Genomic DNA, 16,884 nt, shown 5'->3' on the forward strand with positions numbered 1-16,884 from the left:
CGTGAGGTTGCCAATGAAGAAACCGCTGCGGCTTTGTGGCTGAAGTTAGAAACTTTATACATGACCAAGAGCCTCGCAAACAAGCTTCGTCTCAAAGAACGGTTATACACCATTCGTATGGTTGAAGGTACTCCTATTCAAACTCATCTTGATGAGTTTAATTCTATTATTATGGATATGCAAAATATTGATATTAATATTGAAGATGAAGACAAAGCTGTTTTGTTGGTTGTCTCTTTACCTTCTACCTATAAGCACTTCAAAGAAATCATGTTGTATGGAAATAATGATACCTTATCCTTTGAAGATGTTAAATCTAATTTATTGTCCAAAGAAAAATTTGATCTTGAAGTTAATTCTGTGGACAAGGGTGAGGGCTTAAGTGTTCGAGGTAGAACTCAAGAAAAAGGGAGTACCAATTATAAAAAGTTCAGATCCAAATCCAGAGGTCGCAAATCCAACAAAACTTGTCGCTATTGCAAGAAACCGGGGCATGACATTCCTGATTGTTTTATCTTAAAGAAAAAACAAGAAAAACAAGATAAGGGAAAATTTCAACAATCCTCTGAAGCTGCTAATATTGAAGCCAATTCTGACGGTGATATTCTTTTATCTGTTGTCTCTTATAATAATAGGAGTAAAACAGAATGGATTCTTGATTCTGGATGTACTTTTCATATGTGTCCTTATAAGGACTTATTCACCACTTTTGAACATGTTGACAGTGGTGTTGTTTTGATGGGCAATGATACCCAATGCAAAGTTGCAGGAATAGGTACTATTCAGATCAAGGCTCATGACGGTGTTGTCAGAACCTTGGCTAATGTCCGCTATATTCCAGATTTGAAGCGGAACTTAATTTCTCTTGGCACCCTAGAGTCTCTCGGGTGTAGGTATTCAGCTGAAGGTGGAGTTCTAAAGGTATTGAAAGGTGCTATGGTATTATTGAAAGCTAACCGGATTGGTAGTTTATATGTCTTGCAAGGTTCTGTTGTGACAGGTTCAACAGCTGTATCTTCTTCAATGCATGATAATGACATTACCAAATTATGGCACATGCGCCTGGGCCATATGAGTGAAAAAGGTATGCACCTTCTAAGCAAACAAGGTCATCTTGGTAAACATGGCATTGGTAAATTGGATTTTTGTAAACATTGTGTTTTTGGGAAACAGAAAAAGGTTAGTTTCTCCACTGCAACTCACCGTACCAAAGGTATTCTTGATTATATTCATTCTGACCTTTGGGGGCCTTCTAAATTTCCTTCTCATGGAGGATGTCGCTATATGATGACCATCATTGATGATTTTTCTCGCAAAGTTTGGGTTTATTTTCTGCAGCATAAAAATGAGACTTTCTCCACTTTCAAGAAGTGGAAAACTCTTGTTGAAACCCAGACAGGGAAGAAAGTGAAGAAGCTTAGAACAGACAATGGATTAGAGTTCTGCAATGGTGATTTTAATGAGTTCTGCACAAAAAATGGTATTGCTAGACACAAAACTATTCCAAGAAATCCTCAACAAAATGGTGTTGCAGAACGGATGAACAGGACTCTACTTGAGAGAGTTCGTTGTATGCTCTCAAATGCTGGGTTATGGCATCGGCGTGAATTTTGGGCTGAAGCAGCATCTACTGCTTGTTACCTGGTTAATCGTTCTCCACATTCAGCACTTGATTTCAAAATCCCAGAAGAAATTTGGTCAGGTAATCCTGTTGATTATTCTAACTTAAGAATCTTTGGATGTCCTGCTTATGCACATGTTAATGATGGTAAATTAGCTCCAAGAGCTGTTGAGTGCATATTTCTTGGTTATGCATCTGAGTCTAAAGGATATCGCTTATGGTATTCTGATGCAAAGTCACGGAAATTAATTCTTAGCAGAGATGTGACTTTTAATGAGGATGCATTTTTATCTTCTGGAAAACAATCTATTGTGTCTTCTTCTACTAGTACAGGTAATCTACAGGGTACTAGCGAGAAGGTGGAGTTGATAGTGAAACCTACAGTTCCTAATGTTGATGTTCCATCTTCCTCTACAAATCAATCTAGCATTGATGATCATTATGTTGATTGTGATGACAGTACAACTTCTCCTATTCATCAGCAAGAAGATGATTATTGTATTGCTCGAGACAGAACCAGAAGACTAATTAAAAGGCCAGCTAGATACACTGATGGTGATAATTTAATTGCTTATGCATTGTCAGTTGCACAAGAGGTAAATGATGATGTTGAACCTGCCAGCTATACAGAAGCTGTTTCTTGTGTTGATTCGTCACAGTGGCTAGTGGCTATGAATGAAGAGATTGAAAGTCTTCATAAGAATGGTACTTGGGCTTTGACAGAGCTTCCCGAAGGCAAACGACCATTACGATGTAAATGGATCTATAAGAAGAAAGACGGTATTCCCGGGGTTGAAGATCCAAGATGCAAAGCACGACTAGTTGTTAAAGGTTTTAATCAAAAGGAAGGTATTGACTTTAATGAGATATTCTCACCTGTTGTTCGTCATACTTCTATACGTGTTTTGCTTGCTTTTGTTGCTTTATTTGATTTGGAGTTGGAGCAACTTGATGTAAAGACAGCTTTTCTACATGGAGAGCTGGAAGAAGAAATTTACATGGAACAACCTGAAGGATTTATTGTTCCTGATAAGGAGCATCTTGTCTGTCGATTGAAGAAATCATTATATGGCCTTAAGCAAGCTCCCAGACAATGGTACATGAGGTTTGATTCTTTTATGATTGGGCAAGGTTATTGCAGGAGTCAATTTGATGACTGTATTTATTTCCAGAAATTTCCAAATGAATCATTCATATACTTGTTACTGTATGTTGATGATATGCTAATTGCTTCACGTGACAAGTCTTTGATCCGGAAATTGAAAATTCAACTCAATAATGAGTTTGAGATGAAAGAATTAGGTGCAGCCAAGAAAATTCTTGGTATGGAGATTCACAGGGATCGTCAAGCTGGTAAATTGTTTTTATCCCAAGAGAAATATATTGAAAGAGTGCTTGAAAGGTTTAATATGAATAATTGTAAACCTGTTTCTACTCCACTTGCTGCACATTTCAAGTTATCTTTAGATCTTTGCCCACATACAGAGGAAGAGATGGAGCGTATGTCACATATTCCTTATGCTAGTGCAGTTGGTAGTCTTATGTATGCTATGGTGTGCACTAGACCTGATTTAGCATATGCTGTTAGCATGGTAAGTCGATATATGCATAATCCTGGAAAGGATCATTGGAGTGCTGTAAAATGGATTTTTCGGTATCTAAAAGGTACTTCTGGTATTGGCTTGGTATTTGACAGAAACAAGGCTACAACTGATGACGTTGTAGGTTATGTTGATTCGGATTATGGTGGTGATATTGACAGAAGGAGGTCTCTTTCTGGTTACATCTTTACTCTCTGTAATAGTGCTATTAGCTGGAAAGCTACTCTTCAGTCCATTGCTGCATTGTCTACGACTGAAGCAGAATATATTTCAGCAACGGAGGGTGTGAAGGAGGCTATTTGGCTCCGAGGTTTGGTAAATGAACTTGGTCTAATACAGGGTGTTCTTACAGTGTTTTGTGATAGTCAAAGTGCTATTCATTTGACCAGGAATAATCGTTATCATGACAAGACCAAACACATTGATATAAAACGTCACTTTATCCGAGATATTGTTGCTATTGGTGAAATTATGGTGGAAAAGATTCACACATCAGAGAATCCAGCAGATATACTTACCAAGCCACTTCCGAATACCAAGTTCCAACTTTGCTTGGACTTGGTTGGTCTCTACAGCACTTGAGTGCCCTTCGGGGCATTATTTGGCGATGAGCAACTTATCAAATTCGAGCCAAGGTGGAGATTGTTAGATGCCTCTCATTACTATGCCTTAAAAGAATTTTATGACAATTTTATGGCTCTCTTTAAGGGCATTTTATGTCACTTTTATGGCTTTGTTTCCAAGCATCCTATTGTTAGATGTCTCTCATTTCTATGCCTTAAAAGAATTTTATGACTATTTTATGGCTCTCTCTAAAGACATTTTGTGTCACTTTTATGGCTTTGTTTCCAAGCATCCAATGCTTCATATCCAAGATACCAAGACTTTGCTTGCCTATAAAAGGACACATATAGAGAGCTTCAAAATCATCTTCACAACACACAACATCTCTTTCATTTACACATATATTGTGAGTGCATTCTTGGTGAGAATTCTTGTTCCATTTGAGAGAGTATTTGTGAGAAAAATATTGTCATTTGTCCTCATCATTATAAGAGGATTTCTTGTACTCTTCTTTTTTACATAGTGGAATTTTGCTCTTGATCGCCCGTGGTTTTTTTCCTCTCACACTGAGGGGTTTTTCCACGTTAAATCTTGTGTGTTATTTTCTTTATCCTTTACTTGCTTCTCTTTTGTTCTCAATTGATTCAATCATGTGCTTCCGCATTGTGCTCTAACCTTAACAAATCTGACCTTGGATCTGAAAGTTAACATGTTATCAAATATTGTTCAGACTAGCTTTTGAAATGGAACTTAACCTTATACTGATTAAATATAATGCATGTCTCTTTTAGATGAAATTTTTTCAATATTACTTATTATTAACATGGACATGTAATTTGACATATGAAATCATATATTTTGTTAATCATTTACATATATACGTGTATATCATAATTAGATAATCAATATATTTTGCAGGAGTGAACATGACCTGACCATACCCTCATCCGGTACGGCTCGATTATGTTATGATCCAAATATGATCGGGTCTCATCGGGTCTAGGGCTGATTCGGGTTCAAAAATTAGACCTGATCAATATTTAGGATCGGGTAGGGATCAAACATGATTCGACCCATGATGACTCACTCATCATATTTGTATATGTCTCTATTCAAATATATACAAAGTAATAACATCTTTTTGGTCACAAATATTATTGATTCTCTAAAAAAAATTATCATATATACATGATTAAAAATATATATACATATATCATTTTATATATCAAATTACATATTCATAATAATAAATAATATTGAGAAGACTTTATCTAAAATGAATATGTATGATATTTAGTCGGTCGGGTTTAAAGGCTGGTCTAGTCGATATTCAGGGATCGGGTTATCTTCGGGTCTAGGGCCGGATCTAGATTCAAAAAATGATTCAGTCAATATTTAGCATCGGTTAAGGACAAGCCTTAACGTGTCTCAACTCGGCTTATGCTCACCCCTAATATTTTTAGTCAAATAGATTTCATTATCATGTAGACAATTAAATATGTTCATACAAACATGAAGAATAAGTAACTATAAGATGATGTTGTGTTAGGTTATACTTATCTCTTACCCGATCTTAAATATTGATCATTTCTAATTTTTTGAACCTGAATCTGACCATAGACACAATGAAACTCAACTATATTCAAGTCTAATCATGATAAAACTAAATTAGATGAGCGGGTAGCGTCGTGTCTTGCTCACCTGACGTATGATGATGTATATTTAGACATGACATGCTTTTATAATATTATGTATGTATGTGAATGATGATGAACGTACATGCTATATGCATGTGATAATCTATGTTGTTAAAGAATTTATTAATCAAAGGAAATGTGAATTACCACCTATAACATAAATTATGGGTGAACTACACTCATTACTGAAAAATATAATTAGATATTTTAGTTTATTTTTAAAGGTAAAAATATCATATTATTATAAATTAAATGGATAAAAATATTTTTTATATATTTCTACTAAGTATACCCTTACTCCACATTTTTGCTTGTTAGTAACTCGTGTAAGATGTTTATTTCAATAAAATCTTTGCTTTGTTTTAGGATAGATTTAGAGCGTTTCATTTGAGAATATTATACCATTTTAATATGAGTGGGAATTTTGGACAGTGAGTTTTCTCAAACAACATGATACCATTATATGCATTCCTATATTAGATTTGGGCTTACATTAATAATAATTAAATAAAAATAAAAATAATAAAAATATAATTAACATAATATTTTTTATTAGGATGAGATTGCATATAAAACAAAATCTCCATAATAGACATATCTTTACTTAACTAAGCTATTATTACTCCTCTCCGTTAATGGAGACACATGTTATATTTTGTAGTGTATTTTTAAGGTTAAAATTGTAAATTCAATAAAAATTAAAAGTCATTCATGTTATTGTTCTTTAGTTTTTTAGTGCATCTTCTCACAACTTGTCTCCCCAGTAATAATAGAAATGAGTATAACTCATTATATATGAGGTGGTAGCGGTTTGATGCATACTTTAACTGTTCTATTGTCATCTGGAACCAACAAATTAGTGATTCTTTCGATCACAAACCTTAATAACATCATTGTACCCCAAAAAATAACCTTAATAACATCAAAAGTTTTCACATCTCAATACATATCTTCGTACAACTAACCATACAAAGTGCAAAAAGAGTATTTATAGATAGTTGCAATTAAATCAATGCTATTATCATAGTTAACACTTGACAGGTATATATATTGGTACTTGGATTTGGGTGACCTTTGCTTGGATCTGCCGCTACTCTCTCTCTCTCTCCCCTGCAAAATTCAATATATATATGGGGAATGCTGGAAATGAATCCGCACACCATCAAAAGCTACTATTTCATGAATAATTGTGTCTTTGTTGTTTTCTTGTGATTAAAAAAAATACTATTTTTATAGTTTTGATACTATGGTGTTGACAAAAAGCTGCAGAAAATGCTAGACAGAATCCGAGCGCATAGGCATTTAGTTTTTTGGTAGATAAAAAAAATACTTCAAAAAATATATGATGAACTAAAACTCCTCATATAAATTCTTTACTATCTATTCGTTCATATGCTCTCTTTTTTTTGTAGGGAAGGGGAAAAACCGGGTGTTTTGGAACTGTTTGGGTGAGTTGCTAACAGAAAAATATGGCTGATGTCGGTTGTTGTTGTAAGTCCGGCGGGGGAGTTACCTGAAAAAGCTCTCTGACACTTAAGTTGGTGTGGATTTAGAGAGAGATAGAGAGGAAAAATATAAGTAGAGAGAGGAATGGTTAGTAGTTAAATATTAAAGATAAAATACTTCCTTATTTATAGGAGCAATGCGGTTGACGTGTAGGTTGTCTATTGATCAAATTAGATGGTCGATGGCGGCGCACGAGTGCTCCACATGCTAGATCCAACGAGACACTGATTTGGGCTTTGAAGTCAAGCCCGTAGGCCCACTCTCATGTTGGGGTAGCCTGGGGAGACCGAGTTGCTATACAACGCCTTACTCTTATCGGACTGGGTAGTCCGACATGGAGATAGTGATCACGGAAGACCTCATTTTCCTACCCCTAACTTACCTTCAATCTCGGAGGATCAGAAAGTTCTTCTGAGTCATCTTGTCTTCAAGGAGGAGGTAACCTTTGCTCTCAACTCTATGAATTCCTTCGAAGCCCCCGACTCGGATGGTTTCCATGTCATGTTCTTTAAACATTATTGGAGTTTGGTGGGTGATGACGTCTAGAAGTTCATTAAGAAGGCCTTTGAGCTAGGTTATTTTGACTCATTAGTGGATGAAACCTTAATTTGCCTCATTCCTAAGGTGGATCATTCAAACACGTTCAAAGACTTCCGTCCGATTAGCTTATGCAATGTCCTCTAAAAGCTTATCACAAAGGTCATTGTTAACAGGTTACGCCCAATTCTGAATACAATCATTGGCCCGCTTCAAAGCAGTTTTCTTCCTTGCAGGGGTACAACATAAAATGCTATCATTCTTGAGAAAGTTCTTCATTACATGAAAAATTCGAAATCAAAAAAATGTAGTATTGCTTTCAAAGTTGACCTGGAAAAGGCGCACGACAACGTTGACTGACAATTTCTGGAATCTTGTCTCCATGAATTTGGGTTTTCGCCTGCCACTATCAATCTAATCATGTTCTACATATCCTCCTCTTCTCTGTCTATTCTTTGGAACGGTAATAAGCTGCCTCAGTTTAAGGCTAAAAGAGGACTCAAGCAAGGAGATACACTCTCCTCTTATCTGTTCGTTCTATGCATGAAGAAACTCTCTCAAGCAATTATTTCTGAGGTCCACCTGAATCGTTGGTCTCCAGTTAAAGTCTCTCACTCGGGACCTAATATTTCTCACCTCCTTTTTGCGAATGACGTACTTCTTTTCTGTAAGGCGAATTGCTCTCAAATTCGGAATATCATGAACCTATTTCAGAACTTTTCTCAAGCCTCAGGTCTCAGTGTGAATACTCCTAAGTCTCGTGCCATCTGCTCTGAGGGGGTCCCGAATACTAAGTGGAATACTTTAAAGGCTATAACTTCTATCAGGTTTACAACTGACAGAGGTAAGTATCTCGGGTTTCCCATGTTTCAAAGGAGACCTTGTAAGGAAGATTTCAACTTTGTAATCGAGAAAATGCAAACCATGCTTGCTTCCTGGAAACTTCATCTTCTTAACAAGCCTGGTCGGGTCACTCTTGCCAAATCAGTGCTCTCATCCATTCCAACCTACTATATGTAAATTTTGTGGTTCCCTCAATCTATCTGCTCCAAGATTGACTCATGTATTCAGGATTTCATATGGGGCTCTAGAGGTGGGAGGGGCATGCATTTGGTGGGCTGGAACAAAATTTCAAAAAGAAAGGTAAATGGGGGCCTAAACATCCGGGTCGCGAATCTCTGCAATATTTCTCTCTTAGGGAAACTATTTTGGAGTCTTATTCATCATCAAGACAAGCTATGGGTTCGTCTCCTTTCTAATAAATATAACGGCTTCAATAATATTATCATGGACAAATTCAGATATGGTTCCCACTCTTGGAATGTTATCCAAAAAGCTGGGGTTATCCTTAGTGACGGCTATCAGCTAATGGTTGGGGGTGGTAACCTATCCTTCTGGTTTGACCCCTGGATGGATTTGGGTCCCCTCGATGCGTTGGTAGATATTGTGAGCATACATGATAGGGACCTTCTGGTTAAGGGTGTCTTGGTTAACAACTCTTGGAATCTTGATTTGGCAATAACAGAAATCCCTCATGCTATCAAATCAATTATCATTCAGTGGAAGCTCCACCTCCATCTGAATGGCCATGATCATCTTGTTTGGAGCAATAACCTGAATGGGGAATATACTACTAAGGATGGGTACAATTGGTTGAGTAGAGAACAAAATCTTGCGGGAGATCAAGGTGAGTGGATATGGATTTGGAAGCTTAAAACCCCAGAAAACATCAATTTTTTTCCTTTGGCAAATCTGCCATGAGGCCATAGCAACGAGCATGCTCAGATCTTCCCATGGTATCAATGTCTCTCCGATTTGTCAGAGATGTCTTTCGATGGATGAATCTATTCTCCATTGCCTTTGTGACTGCCCATAGTCCATTCATATGTGGAAGAATATGAGGTTCAATTATAATGCGTTTTTCTCGATTCTTAACCCAAGGGATTGGGTTACGCAATATGGCAAAGACATAAACTATGCTTTCATGACGACTTTGTGGTGGGCGTGGCGCAATCAAAATTTCTTCTGCTTGAGCAATGAGAAAAAAAAGCTTTGGTTCCTCAATAACTCCATTGATCGGAGCATATCAGACATGAAGACTGCTTTCCCCAGCCAGGAAAACATTGACTCAACTCAGCGTTGGGTCTCCTAGATTCGTCCTCGCAATGACTATATCGCACTCAATGTGGATGGGAGTTCACTGGGGAATTCGGGGTTGGCTGGTTTTGGTGGTCTCCTTCGCAACACTAATGGTGGATGGATTAAAGATTTTATGGGATCAATTGGTACATCAAATAACCTTCATGCATAAATCATGGCTCTATGGCATGGTCTTCGTTTGTCTTGGGACCTTGGATATAGAGAAGTGGTTTGCTACAGTGATTCTCTCGACGACATCTCTTTGATTAAAAATCGCCTTCCCCTTCACCACCACTACGCACCTCTGGTGTTAGGTATTCGTGACTTAATGAACAAGGAGTGGCAAGTATCGCTTCATCATATTTTGAGAGAAGCAAACTCTTGTGCTGACTATCTAGCCAAGTGTGGAGCTGATTCAGACCTTGATTTTACTGTTGTTCATAATTGTCCTTCTGCACTCAGATACATGTTGTATGCTGATGGTGTAGAAACTCTCTTTAGCAGGCCTTAGTTTTGTCTTTATTTCCCTATTTTACTAAAAAAATGAGTTACTTAAGATCATAATGAATGAACTCATTAATCTAATATTTTAAGTTTTTAGGTTTATATGTATTGTCCAATTAAAACTCCTCATATAAATTCTTTACTATCTATTCGTTCATATGCTCTCTTTTTTTTGTAGGGAAGGGGAAAAACCGGGTGTTTTGGAACTGTTTGGGTGAGTTGCTAACAGAAAAATATGGCTGATGTCGGTTGTTGTTGTAAGTCCGGCGGGGGAGTTACCTGAAAAAGCTCTCTGACACTTAAGTTGGTGTGGATTTAGAGAGAGATAGAGAGGAAAAATATAAGTAGAGAGAGGAATGGTTAGTAGTTAAATATTAAAGATAAAATACTTCCTTATTTATAGGAGCAATGCGGTTGACGTGTAGGTTGTCTATTGATCAAATTAGATGGTCGATGGCGGCGCACGAGTGCTCCACATGCTAGATCCAACGAGACACTGATTTGGGCTTTGAAGTCAAGCCCGTAGGCCCACTCTCATGTTGGGGTAGCCTGGGGAGACCGAGTTGCTATACAACGCCTTACTCTTATCGGACTGGGTAGTCCGACATGGAGATAGTGATCACGGAAGACCTCATTTTCCTACCCCTAACTTACCTTCAATCTCGGAGGATCAGAAAGTTCTTCTGAGTCATCTTGTCTTCAAGGAGGAGGTAACCTTTGCTCTCAACTCTATGAATTCCTTCGAAGCCCCCGACTCGGATGGTTTCCATGTCATGTTCTTTAAACATTATTGGAGTTTGGTGGGTGATGACGTCTAGAAGTTCATTAAGAAGGCCTTTGAGCTAGGTTATTTTGACTCATTAGTGGATGAAACCTTAATTTGCCTCATTCCTAAGGTGGATCATTCAAACACGTTCAAAGACTTCCGTCCGATTAGCTTATGCAATGTCCTCTAAAAGCTTATCACAAAGGTCATTGTTAACAGGTTACGCCCAATTCTGAATACAATCATTGGCCCGCTTCAAAGCAGTTTTCTTCCTTGCAGGGGTACAACATAAAATGCTATCATTCTTGAGAAAGTTCTTCATTACATGAAAAATTCGAAATCAAAAAAATGTAGTATTGCTTTCAAAGTTGACCTGGAAAAGGCGCACGACAACGTTGACTGACAATTTCTGGAATCTTGTCTCCATGAATTTGGGTTTTCGCCTGCCACTATCAATCTAATCATGTTCTACATATCCTCCTCTTCTCTGTCTATTCTTTGGAACGGTAATAAGCTGCCTCAGTTTAAGGCTAAAAGAGGACTCAAGCAAGGAGATACACTCTCCTCTTATCTGTTCGTTCTATGCATGAAGAAACTCTCTCAAGCAATTATTTCTGAGGTCCACCTGAATCGTTGGTCTCCAGTTAAAGTCTCTCACTCGGGACCTAATATTTCTCACCTCCTTTTTGCGAATGACGTACTTCTTTTCTGTAAGGCGAATTGCTCTCAAATTCGGAATATCATGAACCTATTTCAGAACTTTTCTCAAGCCTCAGGTCTCAGTGTGAATACTCCTAAGTCTCGTGCCATCTGCTCTGAGGGGGTCCCGAATACTAAGTGGAATACTTTAAAGGCTATAACTTCTATCAGGTTTACAACTGACAGAGGTAAGTATCTCGGGTTTCCCATGTTTCAAAGGAGACCTTGTAAGGAAGATTTCAACTTTGTAATCGAGAAAATGCAAACCATGCTTGCTTCCTGGAAACTTCATCTTCTTAACAAGCCTGGTCGGGTCACTCTTGCCAAATCAGTGCTCTCATCCATTCCAACCTACTATATGTAAATTTTGTGGTTCCCTCAATCTATCTGCTCCAAGATTGACTCATGTATTCAGGATTTCATATGGGGCTCTAGAGGTGGGAGGGGCATGCATTTGGTGGGCTGGAACAAAATTTCAAAAAGAAAGGTAAATGGGGGCCTAAACATCCGGGTCGCGAATCTCTGCAATATTTCTCTCTTAGGGAAACTATTTTGGAGTCTTATTCATCATCAAGACAAGCTATGGGTTCGTCTCCTTTCTAATAAATATAACGGCTTCAATAATATTATCATGGACAAATTCAGATATGGTTCCCACTCTTGGAATGTTATCCAAAAAGCTGGGGTTATCCTTAGTGACGGCTATCAGCTAATGGTTGGGGGTGGTAACCTATCCTTCTGGTTTGACCCCTGGATGGATTTGGGTCCCCTCGATGCGTTGGTAGATATTGTGAGCATACATGATAGGGACCTTCTGGTTAAGGGTGTCTTGGTTAACAACTCTTGGAATCTTGATTTGGCAATAACAGAAATCCCTCATGCTATCAAATCAATTATCATTCAGTGGAAGCTCCACCTCCATCTGAATGGCCATGATCATCTTGTTTGGAGCAATAACCTGAATGGGGAATATACTACTAAGGATGGGTACAATTGGTTGAGTAGAGAACAAAATCTTGCGGGAGATCAAGGTGAGTGGATATGGATTTGGAAGCTTAAAACCCCAGAAAACATCAATTTTTTTCCTTTGGCAAATCTGCCATGAGGCCATAGCAACGAGCATGCTCAGATCTTCCCATGGTATCAATGTCTCTCCGATTTGTCAGAGATGTCTTTCGATGGATGAATCTATTCTCCATTGCCTTTGTGACTGCCCATAGTCCATTCATATGTGGAAGAATATGAGGTTCAATTATAATGCGTTTTTCTCGATTCTTAACCCAAGGGATTGGGTTACGCAATATGGCAAAGACATAAACTATGCTTTCATGACGACTTTGTGGTGGGCGTGGCGCAATCAAAATTTCTTCTGCTTGAGCAATGAGAAAAAAAAGCTTTGGTTCCTCAATAACTCCATTGATCGGAGCATATCAGACATGAAGACTGCTTTCCCCAGCCAGGAAAACATTGACTCAACTCAGCGTTGGGTCTCCTAGATTCGTCCTCGCAATGACTATATCGCACTCAATGTGGATGGGAGTTCACTGGGGAATTCGGGGTTGGCTGGTTTTGGTGGTCTCCTTCGCAACACTAATGGTGGATGGATTAAAGATTTTATGGGATCAATTGGTACATCAAATAACCTTCATGCATAAATCATGGCTCTATGGCATGGTCTTCGTTTGTCTTGGGACCTTGGATATAGAGAAGTGGTTTGCTACAGTGATTCTCTCGACGACATCTCTTTGATTAAAAATCGCCTTCCCCTTCACCACCACTACGCACCTCTGGTGTTAGGTATTCGTGACTTAATGAACAAGGAGTGGCAAGTATCGCTTCATCATATTTTGAGAGAAGCAAACTCTTGTGCTGACTATCTAGCCAAGTGTGGAGCTGATTCAGACCTTGATTTTACTGTTGTTCATAATTGTCCTTCTGCACTCAGATACATGTTGTATGCTGATGGTGTAGAAACTCTCTTTAGCAGGCCTTAGTTTTGTCTTTATTTCCCTATTTTACTAAAAAAATGAGTTACTTAAGATCATAATGAATGAACTCATTAATCTAATATTTTAAGTTTTTAGGTTTATATGTATTGTCCAATTCACTTATTATTATTATTATTATTATTATTATTATTATTATTATTATTATTATTATTATTATTATTATTATTATTATTATTATTATTATTATTATTATTATTATTATTATTATTATTATTATTATTATTATTATTATTATTATTATTATTATTATTATTATTATTATTATTATTATTATTATTATTATTATTATTATTATTATTATATTTTCACCCATTAGTTAAAAGTCTCCAATAATAACAGTACACTTATAATATGACCACCTCATTTGCAGTTAAATCAACCTTAACTAAATAGAGCTGGTTTCAATTAACAGTGCTTTTATTAGAAAAAATATAATTAAATAAATCTCTGTTGTTTGGTTCGCATTTAGTGTTCTAGAGTCATGATTACATCCGGCTGGAGTCAATAACACAAAACTAATCAAATGAAATTTGTTTGGGCGTAATATCTATTTATCAGCAGTGGAAAAATTAATATACAGTCACTGTAGTATGAACTTTTTATTTAAATTATTTTTTAGAGTTAATAATAATTGAAAATGAATATCAGATAATGCAGTGATGATGTAAACTCTTGCACTATCGGTATGAACTTCTTTTTCTCAATTTGTTTTTTTATCTTAGAAACAATCAAGATTCCAGAGGGGTGAGTATAAAACTCCAATATTGATGTATAATTAACTAAGTTTATATTGCATATCAAAAGTCATGCCTTAGAAAACGAATGCTTTCAATAACAATTAAAATTGGCTAAATGAAGCACTTTTAGGTTATCTCACAATAGTTATTTTAGGGTGTCTGAATTAATAGAATATAGAACAAGTTGTGCTAGTTAGGTGTTGAAAAATATAGATGGTTGGATTTTTCTTATTAGTGCTTTATAGTATTTCAACTTTAAAGCATTTGGAGTGTTTTAAAAGTCATTAACATCCTTTTCACTTTTAATAATGTGTTGGGTTTGGTAACTTTGCCAGCTTCTGTAATGAGGTATAACAAAGATAGTCTTTCATCCACACGCATCAGATTAAAAAAATGTGGTGCCAAAATTGGTTCACCATTGTATGCCACAAACATTGAGCACTTGAGCATAATAACTTATGAGTCTAATATTTATGTATATTGTCAATATAAAGATTTATACATAGTCAATATATTATTTATCATTTGTTTGTATTGTTTTTTAAAGAGTCAATAATAAAATATAAATAATATGCAGATAATACAATAATAATATATAAAACTCATAAATTGTTACTATATTTTTTCCCCCTCATATATTACTCTCTTCCTATCAAAATAATACAAAAGTGTGATATAAGCTCTTGGGGTATGCCAAAATTCCAACTCAGGCCCGTTCTAAATTAAGCACAAAATTAAACCGGGATGGTTTAACATATTAATACCTGCACCTAGGTACCACTCGTAGCATTTTTAATGTTTATTGGACCATTTTCTTAAATGAAATATTATATCAATAATGTATTAGTCTAGTAGTGTAAAATCATGTGTTAGATTTTATAGGATAACCAAAAGTCTAAGGGTTCGATTCTCATGAACAACACTTGTTGGGAGGAGTAACTACAAACCTCAAATAAAATTAGTTTCTTACTTAAAAAAAAGTAGGGATATAAAACCACTAAAATATCAATTTAACCCTTAATTTTAGCATGAAGTTGCAGAAATATCAAGTTGGTTTTGGACTTTGTACACTGACAATCAATTTGATCCCATTGGGATTGTGTAAAATCAGAAGCTATAAAGTCAGAAACTTTATGTCACTTTAATGTTTTTACAATGTTAATGTCAAATATCATTACAATGCTAATGTCAATATCAAGAACAAACAATGTTTTTATCTAATAATGGAAGATATTGTTAAATCCTCATGATAACTAAAAAATATAAGGTTCCATTGTTATTATTGTTACTTGTTGGGAGAAATAGACTCTAAAAAATATTAGATTCTTATTCATAAAGAATGAGAAGATATCAATGATAATACCAACGACATAAAATGTCAATATCAAGTAGCAAAGGGTTCAACTCATTATCAAAAGGTAGTTGTAGGTATAGTGTTATAGTCCAACAATTATTGCACCATATTAGGTCACAACCCAAACTAAGCCCAAAGAAAAGAAGTTGTGGTGAGCCTCACGAAAAAGACCAAAAGAGAGAAAATGTTAACACACCATATAACAACCAATGATTTAATATGTATACGCGGATAGTGTAAGTGTTTTATACGCTATCAACAATTATATCATTTATATATTAACTATTATTAACTTTTAAATAAAAATATTACAAATCAATTATAATAAAATACTGATAGTGTAAAAAAATTGACATTATTAATGCATACATTTTAAAATCAATAATCAAAGGTAAGACATGGACTAATTTTTAAATAAAAAAATCATATTCCATTTCATTCACTTTCCTGATTTTAGTCTAATCTTAGTCACTTTCATAATTTTAACTAAAATAGAATAAAAAACAATCTTCCTAAAATTCTGTAGCTAGATTAAAAAGGAAAGGAAAAATAATGTAGGTTAAAATACATATTTTGATTATCTTTCTACTTTTGGTTTCAATTATGAACCCTTATAAAAAATATGTGAAAATTTAATTGTATTTCTGTCGATTTTATTGTTTTGTTGTAATCGTGATGGATTTTCAGAAGAATATATTAAATTATTATTATAAATCTCTTTTTAGTTGCCAAAATATTAGTTCTTTATTAATTTTATAATATTATAATGATGAGGTGATAAAAATGGAGAAACGAGGAATGTGAAAGAAAAGGCGAAATAGAATAATTGATAAAAATATTCAATTTTATACATAAAACCTAGTTTTCAATGAGTACAAAGAAATGTGAATTGAATTTGGTACATTCCAAATTTCCAATAAAAATCAAATGTTATTATAATAGAAGTGTAGAATTAAAAAATATTCATTAAAAAATAAATGGCTATATTGTCATTTTTAGAGGAAATAGTTTATGTAGTGATGCATCATCTAATATTCATATATTGTTAACTCATAATTAAAATAATATATATGAATGGTAAGGAATGTATTGACCATAATAAAAAAATCACCTTAACAATAAATAAATATTAACTTTCTTTATCATAAAA

This window comes from Lupinus angustifolius, chromosome LG03 (genome assembly GCF_001865875.1).
Source record: "Lupinus angustifolius cultivar Tanjil chromosome LG03, LupAngTanjil_v1.0, whole genome shotgun sequence".
Lineage (NCBI taxonomy): Eukaryota > Viridiplantae > Streptophyta > Magnoliopsida > Fabales > Fabaceae > Lupinus > Lupinus angustifolius.